Genomic DNA, 23,430 nt, shown 5'->3' with positions numbered 1-23,430 from the left:
CAAAATTATGGGGCTCCTATCATCTATGGTTCTGGAGATACGGGGCTCCTTGCACAGCCTGTCAGAAGATACTTACAGAGTGGCCAGTTTAAATACAAGCTGGCACACTCTGTTTGCAGTAGACTGAGAGGATGAGCTCACAGTGCTTCTCCTCACTTGTCAGAGGCACTGAGCTCAATGGATAGTTTTAAATTCAAACTGTAGCACTGATGTAAGTAATTTTTTTTTCGGCCTAACTAATCACTCTCACCTTATGGCATGGACCCCTGTGCACACAGGTGGTCATGCAAGCGGGTATCAAAAGGGTTAACACAGACCATAAACTTCTCTCATGTCTCCTTAGATCTCAGCAAGGACGCTAGGTCATGGGTAGAAAGAAAAGATCCACTTAAGTATAAGATAACATTTTTATGTTCAAACACAAACTACTCACATAAAGATGATAAAAACACAGCATGTAAAGCCGACAATTGTGTTAGTTTCTGTAGGCAGCAGCGGGTGACGTCATGCGTAGCTTCTCCCCAGTATGTGTTACGCTCAATCAGAACTTTAATGTTACCGGACTCCTCCCCCTTCCCTTCATTAGCAGACGGAGACACTTGGGGGAGGAGTCCAGTGACGTTGATGTCTGTGACAGAACTCCCTGAAGACCCGGAAGCCGGCAGAGAGGTGAGTACCGATCAAAAGAATTTTTATCGCTCAAAACAATTATTCCATTAATTGAGGAATTAATCTTTAATTTCCACAGCCCTAAAAATTTTGTCTGCCCAAGATACAATGACAAACTTCAGTACCAAAAAATTTCCATAGATGGCTATTGAAATGCCCCTAAAGGTAATCATTTTGAAAAATTGCCCTAGATTATTGCTTCCTCCCCTGCGTGTATGGATATATGTAAAATGTAAAATGTGTAGTATAATCTATGTTTTCTTATTTAGGTGCCCCAGGCATGTGTGTTTACATATTTATGTGTGTGCATAGAGGGCAGGGAGCTCAACATTTCTTGTGTTTTTTTAAACTTAACTTTATTGCCACTGCATAGGGAACCAATAGCCACCCCCCAATGTAATAGCATATTTACAGGTCTAATAAACTATTCAACCCCTGATGTCTGCTTAAACTTCACTGAAGCTAAATGAGGGCAGATTGTGCTTCATTGGCTTCTTCCCTGGCCACAGCAGCTAGGGAAAACAACATCAGAAACTGGAATTGACTAAATTCTTGTATCTTTCAGTTTCTTACTAGCTAGGGGAAATATGCAAAGAGACATTAACTGATCTACATCCCCTCTACCTGGAGACACCTGCCATATGACATACGTTGGTGGCAAAGGGTTAAATTATATACGTTTTACAGATGATTATGATATTCATGGACAGCACCATATACTGTGGCAACATATAAATTGCACGTTTAATGATATAGTTTACTTTAATGTTATTCATTTTTTTATACCGCAGCAACAGCAGCATCCCAATGTGATTGATTTTCAATAACAAATGCCTATATTGGGTAATGTTTTTCAAAAACAACTATTTTTTTCTTTAGCAATAACATACTTTAATTGAGGGCTGGAAGTAGCACAGACAATATAGCGAACATCTAACGCAAATATATACTTTGAAGAAAAAAAAGAGCTAAAGCTATTAATTTCACACAAATTGCCAAATACTGACATACTGTAACAAATCACACAGCATAACTTGTGATTTATATTTCATTTTAATACTGTACTGTGTATAAAGTTTAACAGAATGTCAACCCACAAACATTCTAGAGATGAGGCACACTAACAAAAACTACAGTGCCATGAGACAACAGTAGAATATATTGCACAGTGGCTGGAGAGTATGTAAGTAGTTTGATTGGGGCCTGGGGCAGCAATGTATAAGGGAGAGATGAGTTCATTTTATACAAGAAATATTGTATGGGCTCATAGAATATTATGCAAGCATTTTTACTTGACTAATGTTAAAGGAAGAGAGTAACCACTTGCTGACCGCACCATTGCACATTTACTGCTACAGGGCGACCGTGCTGCACAGGATCACGTATGCATATATGATCCTGCACTTCCAGGTATCGAGCGCACCACTGGCGGCTCGCTCCCGCTGTGATTTTACACAGCGGGAGATGATCAGCGAGTCCTGCGGACCCGATGTCCACCTGCAGCTGCTGATCGTTCAGTACACTGACAGAATGACAGTCTGCCTATATATACAAGACAGTTTGCGTTCTGATAGTACATAAGTCGTGGATCCTGTGTTTCTGTAAAACAGGAACACCGATCCATGCCTTCCACTAGTAAAATCACCTCCCGCACTACACTGAATCACCAGCTAGGCACACATTTGACCCTTTGATCACCCCTGATGTTAACTTCCCTACCAGTGTCATTAGTACAAAGACAAAGCATATTTTTAGAACTGATCACTGTAATAATGTCCCTGTTCCCAAAAAAGTGTCAGTTAGGTGTCAGATTTGTCTACCACAATATCACAGTCCCGCTATAAGTAGCTGATTGCCGCCACTGCTAGTAAAAAAAATAAAAAATAAAAATTCCATAAATATATCCCATAGTTTGTAGACACTATAACTTTTGTGCAAACCAATCAATATAACCTTATTGGGATCTTTTTTTTTTTTATCAAAAATATGTAGCAGAATACATTTTGGCTTAAATTGATGAAGAAATTAGATTTTTTACAGTTTTTTATTGGATGTATTTTAGAGCAGAAAGTAAAAAATATATATATTTTTTTTCAAAATTGTTGGTGGTTTTTTGTTTATAGCACAAAAAATAAAAACCACAGAGGTGATCAAATACCACCAAAAGAAATCTCTATTTGTGAAGAAAAAAAGCATACCTTTTATTTAGGTACAGCATTGCATGATCACGCAATGGTCAGTTAAAGTAACGCAGTGCCGTATCGCAAAAAAGGACCTGGTCAAGAAGGGAGGCAACTCTTCCAAGCAAAGTGGTTAAAGTTGTTGTAAAGGCAAGACATTTTTACCTTAATGCATTCCCTGGTAACAAGGTAAAAATTGTCCCAGAAGTTGTATTGCCCCCCTCACCAACCTTATACTTATCTGCAGTGGCGCTCTCCTTCTCGCTCTCCTCATAGGACACAATCACATCCTGTGCGGAGGGAGCAGGGACAGGGCCAAGCCACACTGTTTGTGTCTATAGATGCACGCAATCTGGCTTGAGAGCAAGCCTGCAGGGGCATCACCATAGTAAATGGCTTCCTATGGGGGCACACACAGAAGAGGAAGAGCCAAGAGTGCTGAAAAGGAACCTCAAAAGAGGAGGCTCTGGACTGGTCTGTGTAATACCATGATGTACAGCAGGTAAATATAGGATGTTATGAAGCCACCCATTGGAGCTGGAAAGCGGCCACAAGTCACCACAAGTAAATACTGTTGACCACAGGTCACCACAAGTCAGTGACCGGCCTGAAGATAGCTGATATACAGTATTTAGATCTCTTGTTTTTAACCACTTGCCGCCCGCCCTATAGGCAATTGACGGTGGCAAAGTGGTTTCATAATCCTGATCGGACGTCATATGACGTGATCAGGATTATGAGCCGCTGCGCGCCCCCGGTGGCGCGCATCGCGGCGATCGTTGTTGCGGGGTGTCAGTCTGACACCCGGCAACTACGATCTCGGTAAAGAGTCTCCGACGGAGACTCTTTACCACGTGATCAGCTGTGTCCAATCACGGCTGATCAAAGTGTAAATGGGAAGAGCCGGTTATCGGCTTTTCCTCACTCGCGTCTGTCAGACGCGAGTAGAGGAGAGCCGATCGGCTGCTCCTCTGACAGGGGGGGTCTGTGCTGATTGATTATCAGCACAGCCCCCCCAAGGATGCCCACACTGGACCACCAGGGACGCCACCAGACCACCAGGGAAAAGGTAATCCTCCCTAGACCACCAGGGATGCCAGTCAGCACAATGGATGCCAATCAGTGCCCATAATGGATGCCAATCAGTGCCCACAATGGGCATCACTGATTGGCATGCATTATTGTTTGGCACTGATTGGCATCCATTAGTACAGTATAACACCAATGCCACCTATGAGTGCCCACCTGTGCCGCCTATGAGTGCCCACCTATGCCACCTATCAGTGCCTACCTGTGCTGCCTATAAGTGCCCACCTGTGCCGCCTATCAGTGCCCACCCATGCCCATCTGTGCCGCCTATCCATGCCCATCTGTGCCGCCTATCCATGCCCATCTGTGCCGCCCATCCATGCCAATCCATGCCAGCTACCAGTGCCAATTTGTGCCACCTATCAGTGTCCATCCATGTCGCCTATCCGTGTCGCCCATCCGTGTCGCCCATCCGTGTCGCCCATCAGTGCCGCCTATCAGTGCCACATATCAGTGTCCATCAATGCCACCTCATCAGTGCCACTTCATTGGTGCCACATCATTGGTGCCCATCAGTGCCGCCTTATCAGTGCCCATCAGTGTAGCCCCATCAGTGCCCATCAGTGAAGGAGAAAACGTACTTATTTACAAAGTTTTGAAACTGAAACAAAAAAACATTTTTTTTTTTAATTTTCGGTATTTTTTTATTTGTAGCGCAAAAAATAAAAACCGTAGAGGTGATCAAATACCACCAAAAGAAATTTGTCTATTTGTGGGAAAAAAATGATAAAAATTTCATTTGGGTACAGTGTAGCATGACCGCGCAATTGTCATTCAAAATGCGACAGCGCTGAAAGCTCAAAATTGGTCTGGGCAGGAAGGTGTTTAAGTGCCCTGTATTGAAGTGGTTAAATACAACTTACACATTGTGCTATGCCAGCCTCTAATACAGAGGCTGGCAGTGACAAATTTTATATTTTAATATTAAAATAAAAGCACCAGGGGGAGGGCCTGAGAAAAACAGAGGGGGCGCTGACAGGGAGGAGGATGAGAGGGGAGAGCAGAGAGCAGTCAGCCTATCACAGATGGAGGCACTTAGACCATGGTGATCAGGTGGAGCTGCTCTGGTTATCATGGTTTGTTTAGAGAGGACATACAGGAAGTGGTAGGTTTAGTTTTTTTTTACACTTTAGAGGGGGGCCAATTACATAGCACAAGCGCTATGCTGTGTAATCTGCCTCAACTGCTTGCCATCCAGCACACGACGATATACGTCATCACAATAGCACGGCTGCGCAAATGGGCGTACCTGTACGTCCCCTTTAATTTGCAGACTAATGGGCCTGCACGCTGCGTGAGCATGCCCACGGGTCCCGCAGACTTGATTTCTGCCGCCAGCCCGCGATCGTGACATGGAGAGACAGAACAGGGATATGCCTATGCAGATCGCCGCCATTACTAATACAAAAAAATGTATAATAAAAAGGCCATAAATCTATCCCCTATTTTGTAGACGCTATAACGTTTGCGCAAACCAATCAATAGACGCTTATTGCAATTTTTGTTACCAAAAATATGTAGAAGATTATTGGCTCAAACTGAGGAAGAAATTTGTTTTTGAAATATTTTTTTGTTATATTTATACAAGCAAAAAGTAAAGAATATGTATTTTTTTCACAACAACACAGAGGTGATCAAAAATCAAAATAAAGCTCTATTTATGGGAAAAAAAGGAGGACAATTTTGTTTGGGTACAACATCGCACGACCACGCAATCGTCAGTTAAATTGGTCCGGAAGGGGGTAAATCCTGCCGGGGCTGAAGTGGTTAAGAGACCAGAATCTACATTTTTTTGGGGGTTAACAAATGCTTTAAAGCATATTTTACTATAAAGAAAATATTTCAGTTCATTAAGTAATTTTAGAACCAAAAATATTTGAAGGAAACACTGCATACCATGTAAGTGGTTTTGTCAATGAAAAAAGAACAGAATAGGCACAAACCAGATAAATAACAAACCATTTGCTAGGCAATATGTGCTTGTTTTTTTGCTAAGAATCAATGTCAAAGGGAGAGAGTAGGCAGATTTTATTTGGATTAAACAAATAGAGGTGAGCTATAAGGCTTTTTGGGCAAGGTGAAATTTCAGAGTAATCAAGTAGGCACATTGCATCTGGAAATTAAAAATTAGATATTTTTTTTAAAATTGGAATTTGTACCACAGCTATTAAAGTGGATGTAAAGGCTCATGGTTTTTTACCTTCAAACATTCTATGCATGACAGTAAAAAACCTTCTATGTGCTGCCCCCCCCCCCTCCCCCCACAGCCCCTCCAGTATTCACCTGAGCCCTCTCTTGGTCCAGCAATGTGCATGAGAGCCTTGGCTGTCCTGGGACACTCTCTCCTCATTGGCTGAGACAGCAGCAAGAGCCATTGGCTCCCACTGCTGTGAATGAGAAGATAGATAGGGTGGGCTGTGCCAGGGCATGGACATGCAGAGCAGTTGCTCGGCAGAAAGCCTGTTTGAGTGCCCCATTGCAAGCTACTTGCTCTGGGGGGCACTCGGCAGGAGAGAGGGGCTGCTCTGTGCAAAACTACTGCACAGATCAGATAAATATAACATGTTGGTTATTTTTTTAAACAAAAAATATTTGCCTTTAATATCACTTTAAACCTTTTTGGTCAGGCTGCAATTTATAAGCAATTTAGTAGGCACACTGCATTTAAAAATACATGGCCCACCTTTTATGCTTCTCTAAGCCTCCCTGTTGTTGTGAGACTGTCTATCAGAAGCCCTTACTAAATCATTTTTAAAATGATTTAGGTATCTATTTCTGAGGCTGAGAGCAGGCAGCAGTTATCAGTAAATATGAAAATAGACTATTTTTGAAGAGGCAGAGTTTAAAGAGTATACACATTTATTGCAGAGAATCTCCTCCTCTGTCCCCTTACTAATGGGAGGCATATTTTTTTAGGAAAGAATAAACAGAATTTCATCCTTTAAATATGATTTAACTGTAAATGCAGAGAGAAGTCACAATAATTGCATTGTTATTTTTCTACCACGAAAAATCGAAAAATTATATTAATTTTCTGCACATAATCTAATTCTTTTTCATAGGAGACAATTAAAACAGGCAGACAATTTTTTCAAAAATAGATTGTATTATCCTTGTGACAAAAGAGAAAATTGTACAAATCATTAGCACAGACTTTAGGAATGTTTTTTACCAAAAAGTACAACGGGGTGGTTTCTAATTAAGGATTCACTGTTAGGCTACACCACTGTAAACAGTATTTATCCCCCCCCCCCCCCAAAAAAAATGTATTGTGCCATTGCACTCAGGTAGGCCCCAAAGATTAATGCAAGCAGCATGATGTAGCCTACATCTGTCAGGCCTGGGCTCTCAGCCTTTCCTTCTCTGTGCTCAGGCTGCTCAGCTGTCGGTTAATTGCCGGAGACTCATCATTCCACAGTGGCTCACCTGTTGATCATCTTCTGCTAGTCAGTTAAGCCCACAACCAGCCCCTCCTGGCTATTTAAACTGCCTTGTTCATTTCATCAATTGCCTTCGCCTTGGTCGAACATATCAAGAGACTCTTCTGTGTTCCTGTTGAAGACTTACCTGGCTGATGCCCCATCTGGTTCCTGATCCTGCCTGCTGCCTCTGACTACACTGATCTCTGGCTCCCTGACTTCCTGGCTTGTTCTGACTACCCGATTTGGCTACCAAACCCTGACTATGTTTTGATTACATTTACCATTTGTACCATTTATACCATGGAGCAGAAAATTAGTATCTGAAGAGTAGTGATGGACGAACTTCCGACGGGACGTTTCGCGAACGCGAAACGCGAACGGGCACAAACGTTCGCGAAAACGACCGTTCGCCGCGGGCTCCATTGACTTCAATGGGAGGCGAATTTCGCAAACCTTTAGGTCGAATTTGCGGCCACGGGGTAATTATTAGGGGGTAGCACGTAGTCCCACCACCTGGACAATAGCATAATACATGTATGAGGTGAATTTGGGATCGATAACTACAAGCATTTTTTTTTTTATTTGGGAAATTGTTCTGACAATTCAGGACTATGGAGCTAATGAAGGCAATGGAGGAGAGGGAAGGTCAGGGACCAGGGTAGGCAAACAAGAGGGTGCAGGAGATACAGAGCACTGACAGCAGCACCGTAATACAGAGCACTGACATCAGCACCGTGACATACAGCGCTGACAGCAGCTCCGTGACATACAGCGCTGACAGCAGCTCCGTGACATACAGCGCTGACAGCAGCTCCGTGACATACAGCGCTGACAGCAGCTCCGTGACATACAGCGCTGACAGCAGCTCCGTGACATACAGCGCTGACAGCAGCACCGTGACATACAGCGCTGACAGCAGCTCCGTGACATACAGCGCTGACAGCAGCTCCGTGACATACAGCGCTGACAGCAGCTCCGTGACATACAGCACTGACAGCAGCTCCGTGACATACAGCGCTGACAGCAGCTCCGTGACATACAGCGCTGACAGCAGCACCGTGACATACAGCGCTGACAGCAGCTCCGTGACATACAGCGCTGACAGCAGCTCCGTGACATACAGCGCTGACAGCAGCTCCGTGACATACAGCACTGACAGCAGCTCCGTGACATACAGCGCTGACAGCAGCTCCGTGACATACAGCGCTGACAGCAGCACCGTGACATACAGCGCTGACAGCAGCTCCGTGACATACAGCGCTGACAGCAGCTCCGTGACATACAGCGCTGACAGCAGCTCCGTGACATACAGCGCTGACAGCAGCTCCGTGACATACAGCGCTGACAGCAGCTCCGTGACATACAGCGCTGACAGCAGCTCCGTGACATACAGCGCTGACAGCAGCTCCGTGACATACAGCGCTGACAGCAGCACCGTAAGCAGCCCCAGGAGGAAGTCAGCACAGCACAGGGATGGTGTGATCCCCTCATAATAAGAACCCCCAGGAGGAAGTCAGCACAGCACAGGGATGGTGGGAGCCCCTCATAATAAGAACCCCCAGGAGGAAGTCAGCACAGCACAGGGATGGTGGGAGCCCCTCATAATAAGAACACCCAGGAGGAAGTCAGCACAGCACAGGGATGGTGGGAACCCCTCATAATAAGCAGCCCCAGTAGAAATATGACACCGCTCAACCTCTTCAAAGAGGAGGGTAGGGGCATATAGTACGGTGTGCTTTTTTGGGTCAGGGAAGTGAGCCAAATGAATTAAGAAGGTCTGTGTGCTTGATTCCAAAAATTGTTTATAGACATATACATGGTCTACTGATCACATGTGTTGAATTCCTCCGAGATCCATGCCTCATTCATTTTTAGAAATGTGAGGTAGTTAACACTGTCGTGAGCTAGGCGAGTACGCTTATCGGTCACAATCCCCCCTGCTGCGCTGAACGTCCTTTCGGACAGGACACTGGATGAGGGGCAAGCCAACAGTTCGATTGCAAATTGGGCAAGCTCTGGCCAGAGGTCAAGCCTGCCCACCCAGTAGTCTAGGGGTTCATCACTCCTCAGAGCGTCCACATCGGCCGTTAACCCAATGTAGTCGGACACCTGACGGTCTAGGCGTTCCCTGATGCTGGATCCGGATGACACCTGTCGATGGGTCGGCTGAAAGAATGACCTCATATCCGAAGTCACCAACACATCTTCAAACCGGCCTCTTCTTGCAGGCGCTGTTGGATTGGTACCCGCAAATCCTTCTCTGGGAGTGGGAATTGCTCCTCTGCCAGCGCACGCAAAAGCAGAATGCAGCATTTCTCGAAGCAAGGCCTGGAAGTGCTGCATTCTGACAGCCCTCTGCGACGGCGGTAACATTTCCGCCATTTTGTGTTTGTACCGGGGATCTAAGTACGTTGCCACCCAGTACTGGTCCTTGACCCTCATGCTTTTTATACGGGGGTCCCTATTAAAACACTGGAGCATGAAGGCCCCCATTTGCACTCAAGCGGAAGGTATGTGGTGGTGGTGGTGTTGTTGGTGGTAGTGTCTTTGGGGGTGCACATAGCAGAGAGTGAAGAAGAGGGTGCAGATCGAGAGGATGAGGAGGGTGCAGAAGAATAAGGCTGAGTGAGCCACTCAACCAAGTCTGGTGCGTCCTTTAAAGTAATTGAACGCACCTTCTGCAACTTCCCACTTTGGCTCAAGGCTGTTGCTCCTGCCCTACCCCTACCACCCCTGCGGAAGGGCCTGCCTCTTCCTCTGCCTGTCATTTTTTAAATCACCCTGTGACAAAACTCTTAGTCCCTATACCGCTGAAGGACTGCTGCAGTATAGGGCAGCGGTCAGCAGTAGTGCACGTCAACCCTATGTATTGTGGACCGATAGCGGTCCTTACAGAACAGCAGACTGTACTGCACTCAGGCCTATGTACCGTAGCACCCTATACCAAGTTACCAGTCCTTATAAAAACTTTTGTGGACCAAGCAGGTTGTGTGTTAGTGATTAGCAGACTGTACGTCAGTCCCTATACCAATGAAGGACTGCTGCAGTATAGGGCAGCGGTCAGCAGTAGTGCACGGCAACCCTATGTATTGTGGACCGATAGCGGTCCTTACAGAACAGCAGACTGTACTGCACTCAGGCCTATGTACCGTAGCACCCTATACCAAGTTACCAGTCCTTATAAGAACTTTTGTGGACCAAGCAGGTTGTGTGTTAGTGATTAGCAGACTGTACGTCAGTCCCTATACCAATGAAGGACTGCTGCAGTATAGGGCAGCGGTCAGCAGTAGTGCACGTCAACCCTATGTATTGTGGACCGATAGCGGTCCTTACAGAACAGCAGACTGTACTGCACTCAGGCCTATGTACCGTAGCACCCTATACCAAGTTACCAGTCCTTATAAGAACTTTTGTGGACCAAGCAGGTTGTGTGTTAGTGATTAGCAGACTGTACGTCAGTCCCTATACCAATGAAGGACTGCTGCAGTATAGGGCAGCGGTCAGCAGTAGTGCACGTCAACCCTATGTATTGTGGACCGATAGCGGTCCTTACAGAACAGCAGACTGTACTGCACTCAGGCCTATGTACCGTAGCACCCTATACCAAGTTACCAGTCCTTATAAAAACTTTTGTGGACCAAGCAGGTTGTGTGTTAGTGATTAGCAGACTGTACGTCAGTCCCTATACCAATGAAGGACTGCTGCAGTATAGGGCAGCGGTCAGCAGTAGTGCACGGCAACCCTATGTATTGTGGACCGATAGCGGTCCTTACAGAACAGCAGACTGTAACGCACTCAGGCCTATGTACCGTAGCACCCTATACCAAGTTACCAGTCCTTATAAGAACTTTTGTGGACCAAGCAGGTTGTGTGTTAGTGATTAGCAGACTGTACGTCAGTCCCTATACCAATGAAGGACTGCTGCAGTATAGGGCAGCGGTCAGCAGTAGTGCACGGCAACCCTATGTATTGTGGACCGATAGCGGTCCTTACAGAACAGCAGACTGTACTGCACTCAGGCCTATGTACCGTAGCACCCTATACCAAGTTACCAGTCCTTATAAGAACTTTTGTGGACCAAGCAGGTTGTGTGTTAGTGTTTAGCAGACTGTGCGTCAGTCCCTATACCGCTGAAGGACTGCTGCAGTATAGGGCAGCGGTCAGCAGTAGTGCACGGCAACCCTATGTATTGTGGACCGATAGCGGTCCTTACAGAACAGCAGACTGTAACGCACTCAGGCCTATGTACCGTAGCACCCTATACCAAGTTACCAGTCCTTATAAGAACTTTTGTGGACCAAGCAGGTTGTGTGTTAGTGATTAGCAGACTGTACGTCAGTCCCTATACCAATGAAGGACTGCTGCAGTATAGGGCAGCGGTCAGCAGTAGTGCACGGCAACCCTATGTATTGTGGACCGATAGCGGTCCTTACAGAACAGCAGACTGTAACGCACTCAGGCCTATGTACCGTAGCACCCTATACCAAGTTACCAGTCCTTATAAGAACTTTTGTGGACCAAGCAGGTTGTGTGTTAGTGATTAGCAGACTGTACGTCAGTCCCTATACCAATGAAGGACTGCTGCAGTATAGGGCAGCGGTCAGCAGTAGTGCACGGCAACCCTATGTATTGTGGACCGATAGCGGTCCTTACAGAACAGCAGACTGTAACGCACTCAGGCCTATGTACCGTAGCACCCTATACCAAGTTACCAGTCCTTATAAGAACTTTTGTGGACCAAGCAGGTTGTGTGTTAGTGTTTAGCAGACTGTGCGTCAGTCCCTATACCGCTGAAGGACTGCTGCAGTATAGGGCAGCGGTCAGCAGTAGTGCACGGCAACCCTATGTATTGTGGACCGATAGCGGTCCTTACAGAACAGCAGACTGTACTGCACTCAGGCCTATGTACCGTAGCACCCTATACCAAGTTACCAGTCCTTATAAGAACTTTTGTGGACCAAGCAGGTTGTGTGTTAGTGTTTAGCAGACTGTGCGTCAGTCCCTATACCGCTGAAGGACTGCTGCAGTATAGGGCAGCGGTCAGCAGTAGTGCACGGCAACCCTATGTATTGTGGACCGATAGCGGTCCTTACAGAACAGCAGACTGTACTGCACTCAGGCCTATGTACCGTAGCACCCTATACCAAGTTACCAGTCCTTATAAGAACTTTTGTGGACCAAGCAGGTTGTGTGTTAGTGTTTAGCAGACTGTGCGTCAGTCCCTATACCGCTGAAGGACTGCTGCAGTATAGGGCAGCGGTCAGCAGTAGTGCACGGCAACCCTATGTATTGTGGACCGATAGCGGTCCTTACAGAACAGCAGACTGTAACGCACTCAGGCCTATGTACCGTAGCACCCTATACCAAGTTACCAGTCCTTATAAGAACTTTTGTGGACCAAGCAGGTTGTGTGTTAGTGATTAGCAGACTGTACGTCAGTCCCTATACCAATGAAGGACTGCTGCAGTATAGGGCAGCGGTCAGCAGTAGTGCACGGCAACCCTATGTATTGTGGACCGATAGCGGTCCTTACAGAACAGCAGACTGTAACGCACTCAGGCCTATGTACCGTAGCACCCTATACCAAGTTACCAGTCCTTATAAGAACTTTTGTGGACCAAGCAGGTTGTGTGTTAGTGATTAGCAGACTGTACGTCAGTCCCTATACCAATGAAGGACTGCTGCAGTATAGGGCAGCGGTCAGCAGTAGTGCACGGCAACCCTATGTATTGTGGACCGATAGCGGTCCTTACAGAACAGCAGACTGTACTGCACTCAGGCCTATGTACCGTAGCACCCTATACCAAGTTACCAGTCCTTATAAGAACTTTTGTGGACCAAGCAGGTTGTGTGTTAGTGTTTAGCAGACTGTGCGTCAGTCCCTATACCGCTGAAGGACTGCTGCAGTATAGGGCAGCGGTCAGCAGTAGTGCACGGCAACCCTATGTATTGTGGACCGATAGCGGTCCTTACAGAACAGCAGACTGTAACGCACTCAGGCCTATGTACCGTAGCACCCTATACCAAGTTACCAGTCCTTATAAGAACTTTTGTGGACCAAGCAGGTTGTGTGTTAGTGATTAGCAGACTGTACGTCAGTCCCTATACCAATGAAGGACTGCTGCAGTATAGGGCAGCGGTCAGCAGTAGTGCACGGCAACCCTATGTATTGTGGACCGATAGCGGTCCTTACAGAACAGCAGACTGTAACGCACTCAGGCCTATGTACCGTAGCACCCTATACCAAGTTACCAGTCCTTATAAGAACTTTTGTGGACCAAGCAGGTTGTGTGTTAGTGTTTAGCAGACTGTGCGTCAGTCCCTATACCGCTGAAGGACTGCTGCAGTATAGGGCAGCGGTCAGCAGTAGTGCACGTCAACCCTATGTATTGTGGACCGATAGCGGTCCTTACAGAACAGCAGACTGTAACGCACTCAGGCCTATGTACCGTAGCACCCTATACCAAGTTACCAGTCCTTATAAGAACTTTTGTGGACCAAGCAGGTTGTGTATTAGTGTTTAGCAGACTGTGCGTCAGTCCCTATACCGCTGAAGGACTGCTGCAGTATAGGGCAGCGGTCAGCAGTAGTGCACGGCAACCCTATCTATTGTGGACCGATAGCGGTCCTTACAGAACAGCAGACTGTACCGCACCCAAGCCTATGTACCGTAGCACCCTAGACAGACCAAGTTACCAGTCCTTATAAGAACTTTTGTGGAACAAGTGAGTTGTGAATGATTAGCAGACTGCAGCAGAAGGGCAGCAGTCAAGTATAATATTCTTTCTATATTTGGAAGAAAGAATATTATACGTGTACAAGCCTATTACCGTACCACTGATACCAGTCCTGAAAAGAACCTTTGTGGAACTAATAGTAACAGCAAGTCTTTAAAATTATCCTCACTGCCTGACACACTGCTTCCTGCCTGTCCCTATACAAATTGGCAAAAAAGAGTAGGCTGGAACGATTAGCTGGAACAGCTCTTTTGTGGACCTGATAGTAACAGCTAATGATGATGATGATGATGATGATGAAGAAAGACTAATCTGGCTGAGCTGTCCCTAAAATAGCAGCATACAGCGCTCTGTCCCTTTATCTAAACTGACAAAAGAAACTCAGGCTGCTGACCTAACACCTATACCAGTCCTGAAAAGAACTTTTGTGTACCAAATAGCTAGCGTTTTCTCTGTCCCTACTCCACACAGGATCCTTTCCCTACAGTGACAGAAGAAAGAATGTAAAATGGCCACCGGATCGGGTGTATTTATAGGTTAGGGGGAATGTCCAAGTGTCCATGAGCTGTCATGTCTCAATTGGTTGTCCTGTAACACATGATAAACGTGTCACGAAAGGTTAAAGTTCTTGTATACATTAAACACGTAAGTCCGCCGGGGCGAACGACGGAAAAAGGCGTTCGAACCCGCGGACGGCGAAAGTCGGAAATTCGCCGCGAAACGACCGCCGGGCGAACCGTTCGGCCATCACTACTGAAGAGCAGCATGCAGAAACATAAAGGGGTCTATTTATAAAAATGTGCTTGTTTCAAGCATGCCATTAAGCATAATCCCTGTAATTTGCCTAACATATTAATTTGCTATGATCATTAGCTCCATCTAGAGGTCAAAACGCTATATTTTTCTGAAAGACCTCAATTAGGAAAATACAGTATTATGACCACTAGATGGAAAAACTATCACAGGAAATAGACATGTTAGACAAAATACAGGCATTTTTGTGATGGCTGTACAAATGATGGACACATTTATAAATAGACCCCTAAATGTTGTGCAGATTTAATGACTTTGCACTGTAATGAAATGCAAACATTAATGGCCTACACAGTGTTTATCCAGCCAATATTATTATTTTTTTTTAATTTGTGAAAGAGTAGTGAAAAATTTGGTTTTTGGTTGTTGTTAGTGCTAAAATACCATAATCCACTACATAAATTCGGAATGGATCTTGCTAAGAAATATTAAATTGTTTGCAATTGGGAAACAGCTGGGAAAAAAATGAAGTCTTCCAAATTAAATTTGCCGTTGCAATGGACTACAGCAATGCAGGAATATGAGATATAAGAAAGGTGTAGCAGGCCTACAGAAGTGGTAAAAGATTGTTACAGTGTAACGCCAGCAACACTATGAAGTGGTGTTAACGATGAGCAGGAAGTGTGCTCATGGAGGCAAGAGATGGCAATAGTGACAGGAGGTGGTGTTTATTGTAGGCTGCAGCAAAGAAAATAGAGACTTTAGGCTGTTTATTAAAACTTTTTTCGGGGACCAGAATCCAACATAAATTATGATATATGGAATCTGACTCATGAGCTTGATAGTTGTCACTGATGCAAGAATGCAAAAATGCACTTCCTTTCACTGACAGGAAGCTCCAACTTTGAAGAAATAAAAGGAAGAATAGAGATGACAGCCCCAGAGAATGCACCTTGACAAACAAAGCATGAATAGCAGTTCCAGTATCACTTCTCCTTGGGTCCAAAGTCAAGGCACACACCATACTTGTAATACAAACCACAAATGTAAATGAAAAGGGGATCGGGAGGGAGAAGTTAGCTTGTTATTCAGCTTCAAATTATCAAGTCTTGCATGCCAGAGATACATAAGAGACAAAAAGAGTGTACTACTTAAATTCTATCACCTACTCCCTCCTGATAATGATATAATGTTGCTGATTTTGAAAGTTTTTAATAATAGGTTTTTAAGGATCTGTACCCCATTCATCAGGGATACAATAAAATCATATATATAAATACAGTGAGTATAAAACTCCATGAGTGCTTCCTTATCTTTTGGAATATATATACAGTGCCTTGAAAAAGTATTCACACCCCTTGAAATTTTCCACATTTTTTGTCATGTTACAAACAAAAACGTAAATGTATTTTGTTGGGATTTTGTGTGATAGACCAGCACTTAGGTTTCCATTTATGAAGCAGTGAAATCTAATCACTGCTTCATTCTCCGGCATTCACAGAGGAGATCTTTCTCCTCTGTGTGCCTGTTTATCAAGCGGAGTAGATCTCTTCACCTTCTGAGAAGTGAAGCGATCTACAAACGCTTCCAACACTGGAGAACATCCTCTGATACTGGAATTTTGTGAGACTTTACGCCATTGCAGTACCAGAAATTCACCAAAACACTGAGATGTCAGTTTTTTAAGCAGTGATAATTTATCACTACTCAATACACTGACAGATGGCGTGGTTAATGTTAGTAAAATAAAGATTCATCCTACATTATATATATATATATATATATATATATATATATATATATATATATATATACAAACACATTTTATATATATATATATATATATATATATATATATATATGTATATATATATATATATATTTATGGCCCAGAGCCCTCTGACCGATACGGATAAGGATGACAAACAAGGCTAACATAAACTCGCTTACTTGAAATGGACCTGAAAGTGTGCCCTGGCCTAACGTAGGGTATACCAAAATAAGGGGGCATACCCTAGATAGAGAAATGAGTAATAAATGAAATGAAAATGAAATGGAGTGAAATGAGTACTCTCCCGAGGAGTATAATGCTTGAGAAATGCCCTGAAAGGGGATGGGTGGGTGGGTATCGCGCACCGGAACCGACGAGGGAGCTAGGCGAACGGGCTGGTTATATACTCCACCGGGCTCCACCCATAATTCCAGGCCACCATACTGGCCTTTCTATTTATGGCCCAGAGCCCTCTGACCGATACGGATAAGGATGACAAACAAGGCTAACATAAACTCGCTTACTTGAAATGGACCTGAAAGTGTGCCCTGGCCTAACGTAGGGTATACCAAAATAAGGGGGCAAAAACATACAGGTAGGGATTGCACTTTATTGATTCGAGTTTGTTACTGGGTGAGCTTGACAAAGGCCTGGGCCATCTCTACTTGCGGATTGGGTATGTAACGGGCAAAACAGGTGGACTTCCATCTACCCAATTTCTTGATGACATGGACCGGGACCCCTTGGCGGGAGGCAGTCGAAGCAGCTCCGATACGAAATGAATGTCCGGAGTAGTGAGCCGGATTGAGGTGAAGGATGCCCAGGAGTATCCTGACATGCTCCATGAACTGGGCTGCATTCAGTGGTTTACCGTGAAATGGCAGAAGTGGGCCAGTTCCTGGTTGATCGGCCAGAAGGGTTAACAAGCGGGTGAGAATGGCGACCGGGCACCAGCGGTTATTGGTTTTATAAAAATGTATGTCCGTACCTGGGCCAAGCTGCTGCGTCTTGGAGACTGCTATGTGTAGGATGTAATGGTCTCCGTGCCTGACCAGGTGGTGCTTGCACAGCATGCGAGCTGAGGGGCTACTGGAGGTAAACTCGCCTGGCCGTAAGAAGCCGTAGAAGGCCAGGTGTATGGCTGCTTGTATAATGATGCTAATGTGGAGACCGAAAGGTGAAGTGGCCAGAATATCAGACATGTTCCTGAAAACGTCTCCTGTGATAGGCAGGCGTTTGGTGGAGGCCGTGGGCTGGCGTTTCTGGATGCCGCGCATGACAGCCCGAATGGCGTGGAAAGTGAACAAGGAGGGTTCGGCAGGGTCCTGGAGGGACGTGAAATGTTGTACCCCGGCCAGGTATAACCGGATCGTGTTAAAGGACAACGCCAACTCCGAGTGGCAATAGGCAATGAAGGCCAGGACTTGCTTGACCGGGGAGGTCTCTGTGGAGTGAAATGTTAAGAAGCGGTTAAAGGCCCTCCAGGCTGTCTGATAGGCCTTGCGGGTATTGTCTGAGAGGGAGAGGTCGATGAGTTGAGTTGCGGCTACTAGGTGTGGGGTTAATCCAGGGTCAGTTGAGACCAGTCCGGGATAGCTGCTGATGTTGGTCCGGCTCCGGGTACCTGATCAAAAAGGAAACTAAGTTAAAGCGGGAGAGGGCGTCCGCTGCCCGATTGAATTTACCGGGGATAAAGGCACAATGAACGTTGAATTGAAATAATAACGAGAGCTGGACCAGTCGCCGCAGGAAGGACATAATTTCTAGAGACTTAGACCTGCCTTTGTTAATGATTTCCGCAGTGGCCAGATTGTCCATTGAAAAGGTCACTGTTTGACCCGACCAACTGCGGCCCCATGTGTGGGCAGCCGCTACGATGGGGTACGACTCAGACAGGGAGGACGTCTCGGTGAAGCCCGGAATTGCCAGTATCTGAGGAGGCCAGAGGGCTGCGAGCCAGAGGTGGCCAAAAATTGCCGCAAAGCCCGTGGAGGCCGCTGCGTCGGTCACCACCTGAGGTGAAAAGGAGGACACGGAGGGGATGAACAGGGACACGCCGTTCCAGGACGTTAGGAATTCCTCCCACATGGCAAGATCTGCTATAGCTGCGGGGTCCAGGCTGAGGACATGGTCCGGGTCTTGTGAATGGGACAGTAGGACTAACAGGCGTGATACGAATGCGCGACCTTGAGGGATGATGCGCATGGCAAAATTAAGCGTACCGAGAAGGGACTGTAGCTGTCTCTTGGTGCAAGTTCTGGCGCGGGTGAAGTCCCTCAGGACCGTCCTGATGCGGCTTAGTTTATCCGGGGGGAGACTGGCCTGCATAGTGCTGGTGTCTAAGCTGACCCCGAGAAAGGTGATTGCCTGCGCTGGACCCTCCACCTTGTGCTCGGCAATGGGGACGTTAAGGTTATTGAAGACCACCCTTAGTTTATCCAGATCCCCTGGAGGGGGGCCAGGTGACTCGATCAGCAGGAAGTCATCCAAATAGTGCATGACTCCCTGGCACTGGGCTACGTGCAGCAAGATCCATGCGAGAGTCTGCGCAAACGAGTCGAAGAGCCAGGGGCTACTCTTGGACCCGAAGGTTAGCTTAGTGGCAAAATAGTAGAGCTCCCTCCACTTGATGCCATGCCAGCACCAGAGAGATGGATGGATAGGAAGGAGCTTGAAGGCGTCTGAGATGTCGGCCTTGGAGAGCCATGTTCCTGTGCCTGACTTGAGAATGGCCTGGATGGCCATGTCTACAGATGCGTATTTAAGGGAGAACTCCTCAGAGGGGATAAGGGAATTAAGACTGGGGACAGAGGAAGAATGAGGCGCTGACAAATCGTAGACCAACCTGAGTTTATTGGAGAACTTTCCCTTGACAAGCCCAATAGGGCTGACTCGCCAGGTGTTAAATGGGGGCTTTGTGAAAGGGCCTATGATGAAGTCCCGGTCTAGCTCTGCCTGTAATAGCTGGTCAATGGCTTGTACATCCGTGGCTGCTGACCGCAGGTTCTGGCACTCGTATGTGAGGTGAGGGAGAGAGACAAATCCCGTATGAAAGCCCTGAGTGAAGCCCTGAACTAGGTAGGCGGCAAGTGAGGGGGTGGGATGATTGGCGAGGTAGACACTGAGCCACGAAACGTCGACCCGGCTTAGTCAAGATTTTTTAGCCTGCTTGACCTCGCACATAAGCCTGGGATGAGCTCTATGACACCGCGTGCATACGTGGAGCAGCCTGCACTGACTGAAATTGCACGACCCGCTGTTATAGTTGTTGCAGATGGCTGCACCTCCCATGGTCTTGACCGGGCGCCCCAGTTTATCTGTCTGCGGCAGGCGTACCGGCGTCGGTGGGCCCTGGGCAGTACCTGAGGTCGACGGACCGCCTAAGGGTGGGGCTGCCCCTGAGCTGGCACACCAAGTCGCGGTGTGAGTAGCCGACTGGCAAATCGCCCAGCGAAGTGTCGGCAGAACAGCTCGGTGTCCATGGCACTCCAGTCAGTAGGCATCTGAAATTGGGAGAGCCTGGCGGCCGCCTTAGCGGAGAAGGAGCGGTGATAGTCATAAAATGAAAAACCGCCGTATTTATAACCCAGGTCAACTACCACGTGGAGGTAACGATCCAGTTCCTCCCTCCTGCCGGGGGAGGCCGAGCAGATGATGTCCCTCAACATGCCGAAGGCCAAGGTGAACTCGGTGACAGAAAGCTTCCTGTCCAGCCTGGGGTCTTTGGCTTTGAAGACCACCGACACGTCCCCCCAAGTGTAAGCTTTGTTTTCTGCCAGCTCATGAATGGAGATAAGAAGGGAAGCCAGATTGACGTCCTTGCCCTCTAGGATGTCCTTCCTGATGTTGGTTGATATCAAATGAGAAGGGTACACTACTGGTGTACGCCCAGGGGTACCTGCGATAATGTTATCCACTGCCTGGGATGCTGGTGCTGGAAGAGAAACGGATGGGCGGGTCTCGAGGAGGGCCACCCGACCCTGAACCTCTGATATTGAGGTTGTCAGAGATGACACCAGGGTGTGAAGCTGCGTGATGGAAGCAGCGATAGAGCCCAGGGAGGCCTGCTGGGTGCTATCCTCCACCGCGGCTGGGGGAGGAAAGAGGAGCCCGAAAAGCTCGGCCTTTCTGGCTGTAGCTGGAAAGGGTACACCCCTGCGCCTTAACTCGGCTGTTAGCCTGGGAATGGTCCATGCTCTGAAGGACCTTTGGCTGCCGCTCTCTGAGACAAGAGAAGGAGACAACGGAGCCGTGTAGTCCTCGCTGCCAGCCTTTTTTTTTTTTGCAAGAACATGAATGGCACGAGAACATTAACAGCACAAGAACGCAAACTGCACAAGACTGCGAATTGCACAGGAACGCAAATTGCACATAGTACGTGGAGCTTAGGCGGGGGGGGGAGGCCCGCCGCGTGGAGCTCAGGCTGGGGGGAGGCCCGCCGCGTGGAGCTCAGGCGGGGAGGGGAGGCCCGCCGCGTGGAGCTCAGGCGGGGAGGGGAGGCCCGCCGCGTGGAGCTCAGGCGGGGAGGGGAGGCCCGCCGCGTGGAGCTCAGGCGGGGAGGGAGGCCCGCCGCGTGGAGCTCAGGCGGGGAGGGAGGCCCGCCGCGTGGAGCTCAGGCGGGGAGGGAGGCCCGCCGCGTGGAGCTCAGGCGGGGAGGGAGGCCCGCCGCGTGGAGCTCAGGCGGGGGAAGACAGCTCACACATATTATACATCTGCCATCTCATATAATCTAAACCAGCATTGTGCAGGTAATACGATTTTGCTTTGCTACTTTTTTCTTTTTTTTTTTTTTTCTTTCAACGACTGGACTGACGGTTACAATAAAAGAATCCGTCTCTGGAGCATGTACTGAAATGAGGCGTAGCAGCTGGGCACGCCAGGACGAATTGGTGCATAGCAGAATGCGACAGGATTCGAATTAGCGCGTAATAAGTGACAGAAATGAAAAGCCATGACAAAGACTAGAATCAAGGACCGTGCTTGAACCTGCGAGTGACTCAGTCTCTGGAGCATGTACAGAAATGAGGCCGAACCCTGGGGCACTTCGAAGCGAATCGGTGCATTGGAGATGCGACGGGATTCGTATCGGAGCGCGGTAAGTGACAGAAATGATGAAATGATTTAAAAATGGTAGAAATGAAATGATCCGACATAACAGACTGAAATGATTGAAATGACTCGAAATGATTGAAATGAAATGAAATGAAATGACAGACATAGTACAAACGGCATGAAATGATTGAAATGTTTAACCTTATTCGGATTTGAAACGGTCCGACCGTTTCTATGGTTTTGAACAACATGAGATTGACATTGTCCGGAGTGCTCAGTTTAACGTGACAAGCAGACAGCTGTAATTTCGAAATGGTTCGATCGATTCGAACATAGAGAAATGAGTCGTTCAGTTTAGTAACGACGTGCTACGAAACGAAGTGCCTGGTGGCACGAACGGCATGTACCGAAAAAGTGATAACGACTTCTTTCGAAGAAGGGGTAATGACATGAAGTAACGAATACGAGTGCCACAGTTAAGACGTTTCGTGCAATCTAGAGTGAGTGGTTCGTGAGTTCAGGAATCTAGTTTACGTGACTTTGTAACACATGAAATGAAACGGGTGCCGAAGCCCTACCTGCGACAGCCGGCCCGGACGTGTTGTACGACAACGGAAAATTTCGATTTGAGTATAGCGACTCAGACGGCAATCAGACGGACGCTGACGAACGACAAGGCTTTGTCGACACGAGGCGGACGGAATAGCGTGGGAACTCACGAACCCGGCTCACTGTAAGGTCTCGAGGATAGTCGGCCCTTGATTTCTGACGTATCAGATATCGCGCACCGGAACCGACGAGGGAGCTAGGCGAACGGGCTGGTTATATACTCCACCGGGCTCCACCCATAATTCCAGGCCACCATACTGGCCTTTCTATATATATATATATATATGTATATATATATATATGTATATGTATACACATAAATATGACAGGGGGACATGGTTACTGTCTTGGGGGGTATGAACGAGGCATAAGGAAGTTAATTATCTTCTTCTTTCCCCCTCAGATCCCCCCAGATTCTCTCTTCACTCCCGATTCTCCACATCTGAGCTGGTGAATCGGGGAGGTGAATTCTGACACAGATCGCCAGTGAAGCGCTGAGATCACAGCTTCATAAACTGGCCGTTACTGTGTCAGTCAATGAGGATTCTCTGTGTGCGGAGATAATCGGCGGGAGAACATATTCAAACACTTCTCCCCCGATTATCTCTATTTCATAAACTGTTTATGGGCTGTGATCTGTGGCGATCCTTGGGATCACTGCTGATCACTGCTTCATAAATGGACACCAAAGTGGCACATAATTGTGAAGTGGAAGGATAATGATAAATGGTTTTCCAAAGTTTTTACAAATAAATATGTGAAAAGTGTGGCATGCATTTGTATTCAGCCCCCTTTACTATGATACCCCTAACTAAAATCTGGTGGAACCAATTGTCTTCAGTATTCACCTACAGTGGCTTGCAAAAGTATTCAGCCCCCTGCTTGTTACCTATTTTGTTACATTACAGCCTTCAGTTCAATGTTTTTTTTAATCTGAATTATATGTGAAGGATTAGAGCACACTAGTCTAAGTAGGTGAAGTAAAATTTGAAAAATATATACGTAAAACTATTTTTCAGAAATAAAAAAAGAATAATTGGCATGTGCGTATGTATTCACCCCCTTTGTTACGAAGCCCATACAAAGCTCTGGTGCAACCAATTACCTTCAGAAGTCACATAATTAGTGAAATAGTGTCCACCTGCGTG

The sequence above is a fragment of the Lithobates pipiens genome, unplaced genomic scaffold (assembly GCF_037356315.1).
Source record: "Lithobates pipiens isolate NorthernLeopardFrog02 unplaced genomic scaffold, aLitPip1_a1.2 Scaffold_1, whole genome shotgun sequence".
NCBI classification, from domain to species: domain Eukaryota; kingdom Metazoa; phylum Chordata; class Amphibia; order Anura; family Ranidae; genus Lithobates; species Lithobates pipiens.
Note: the sequence above shows the minus strand (reverse complement) of the source record.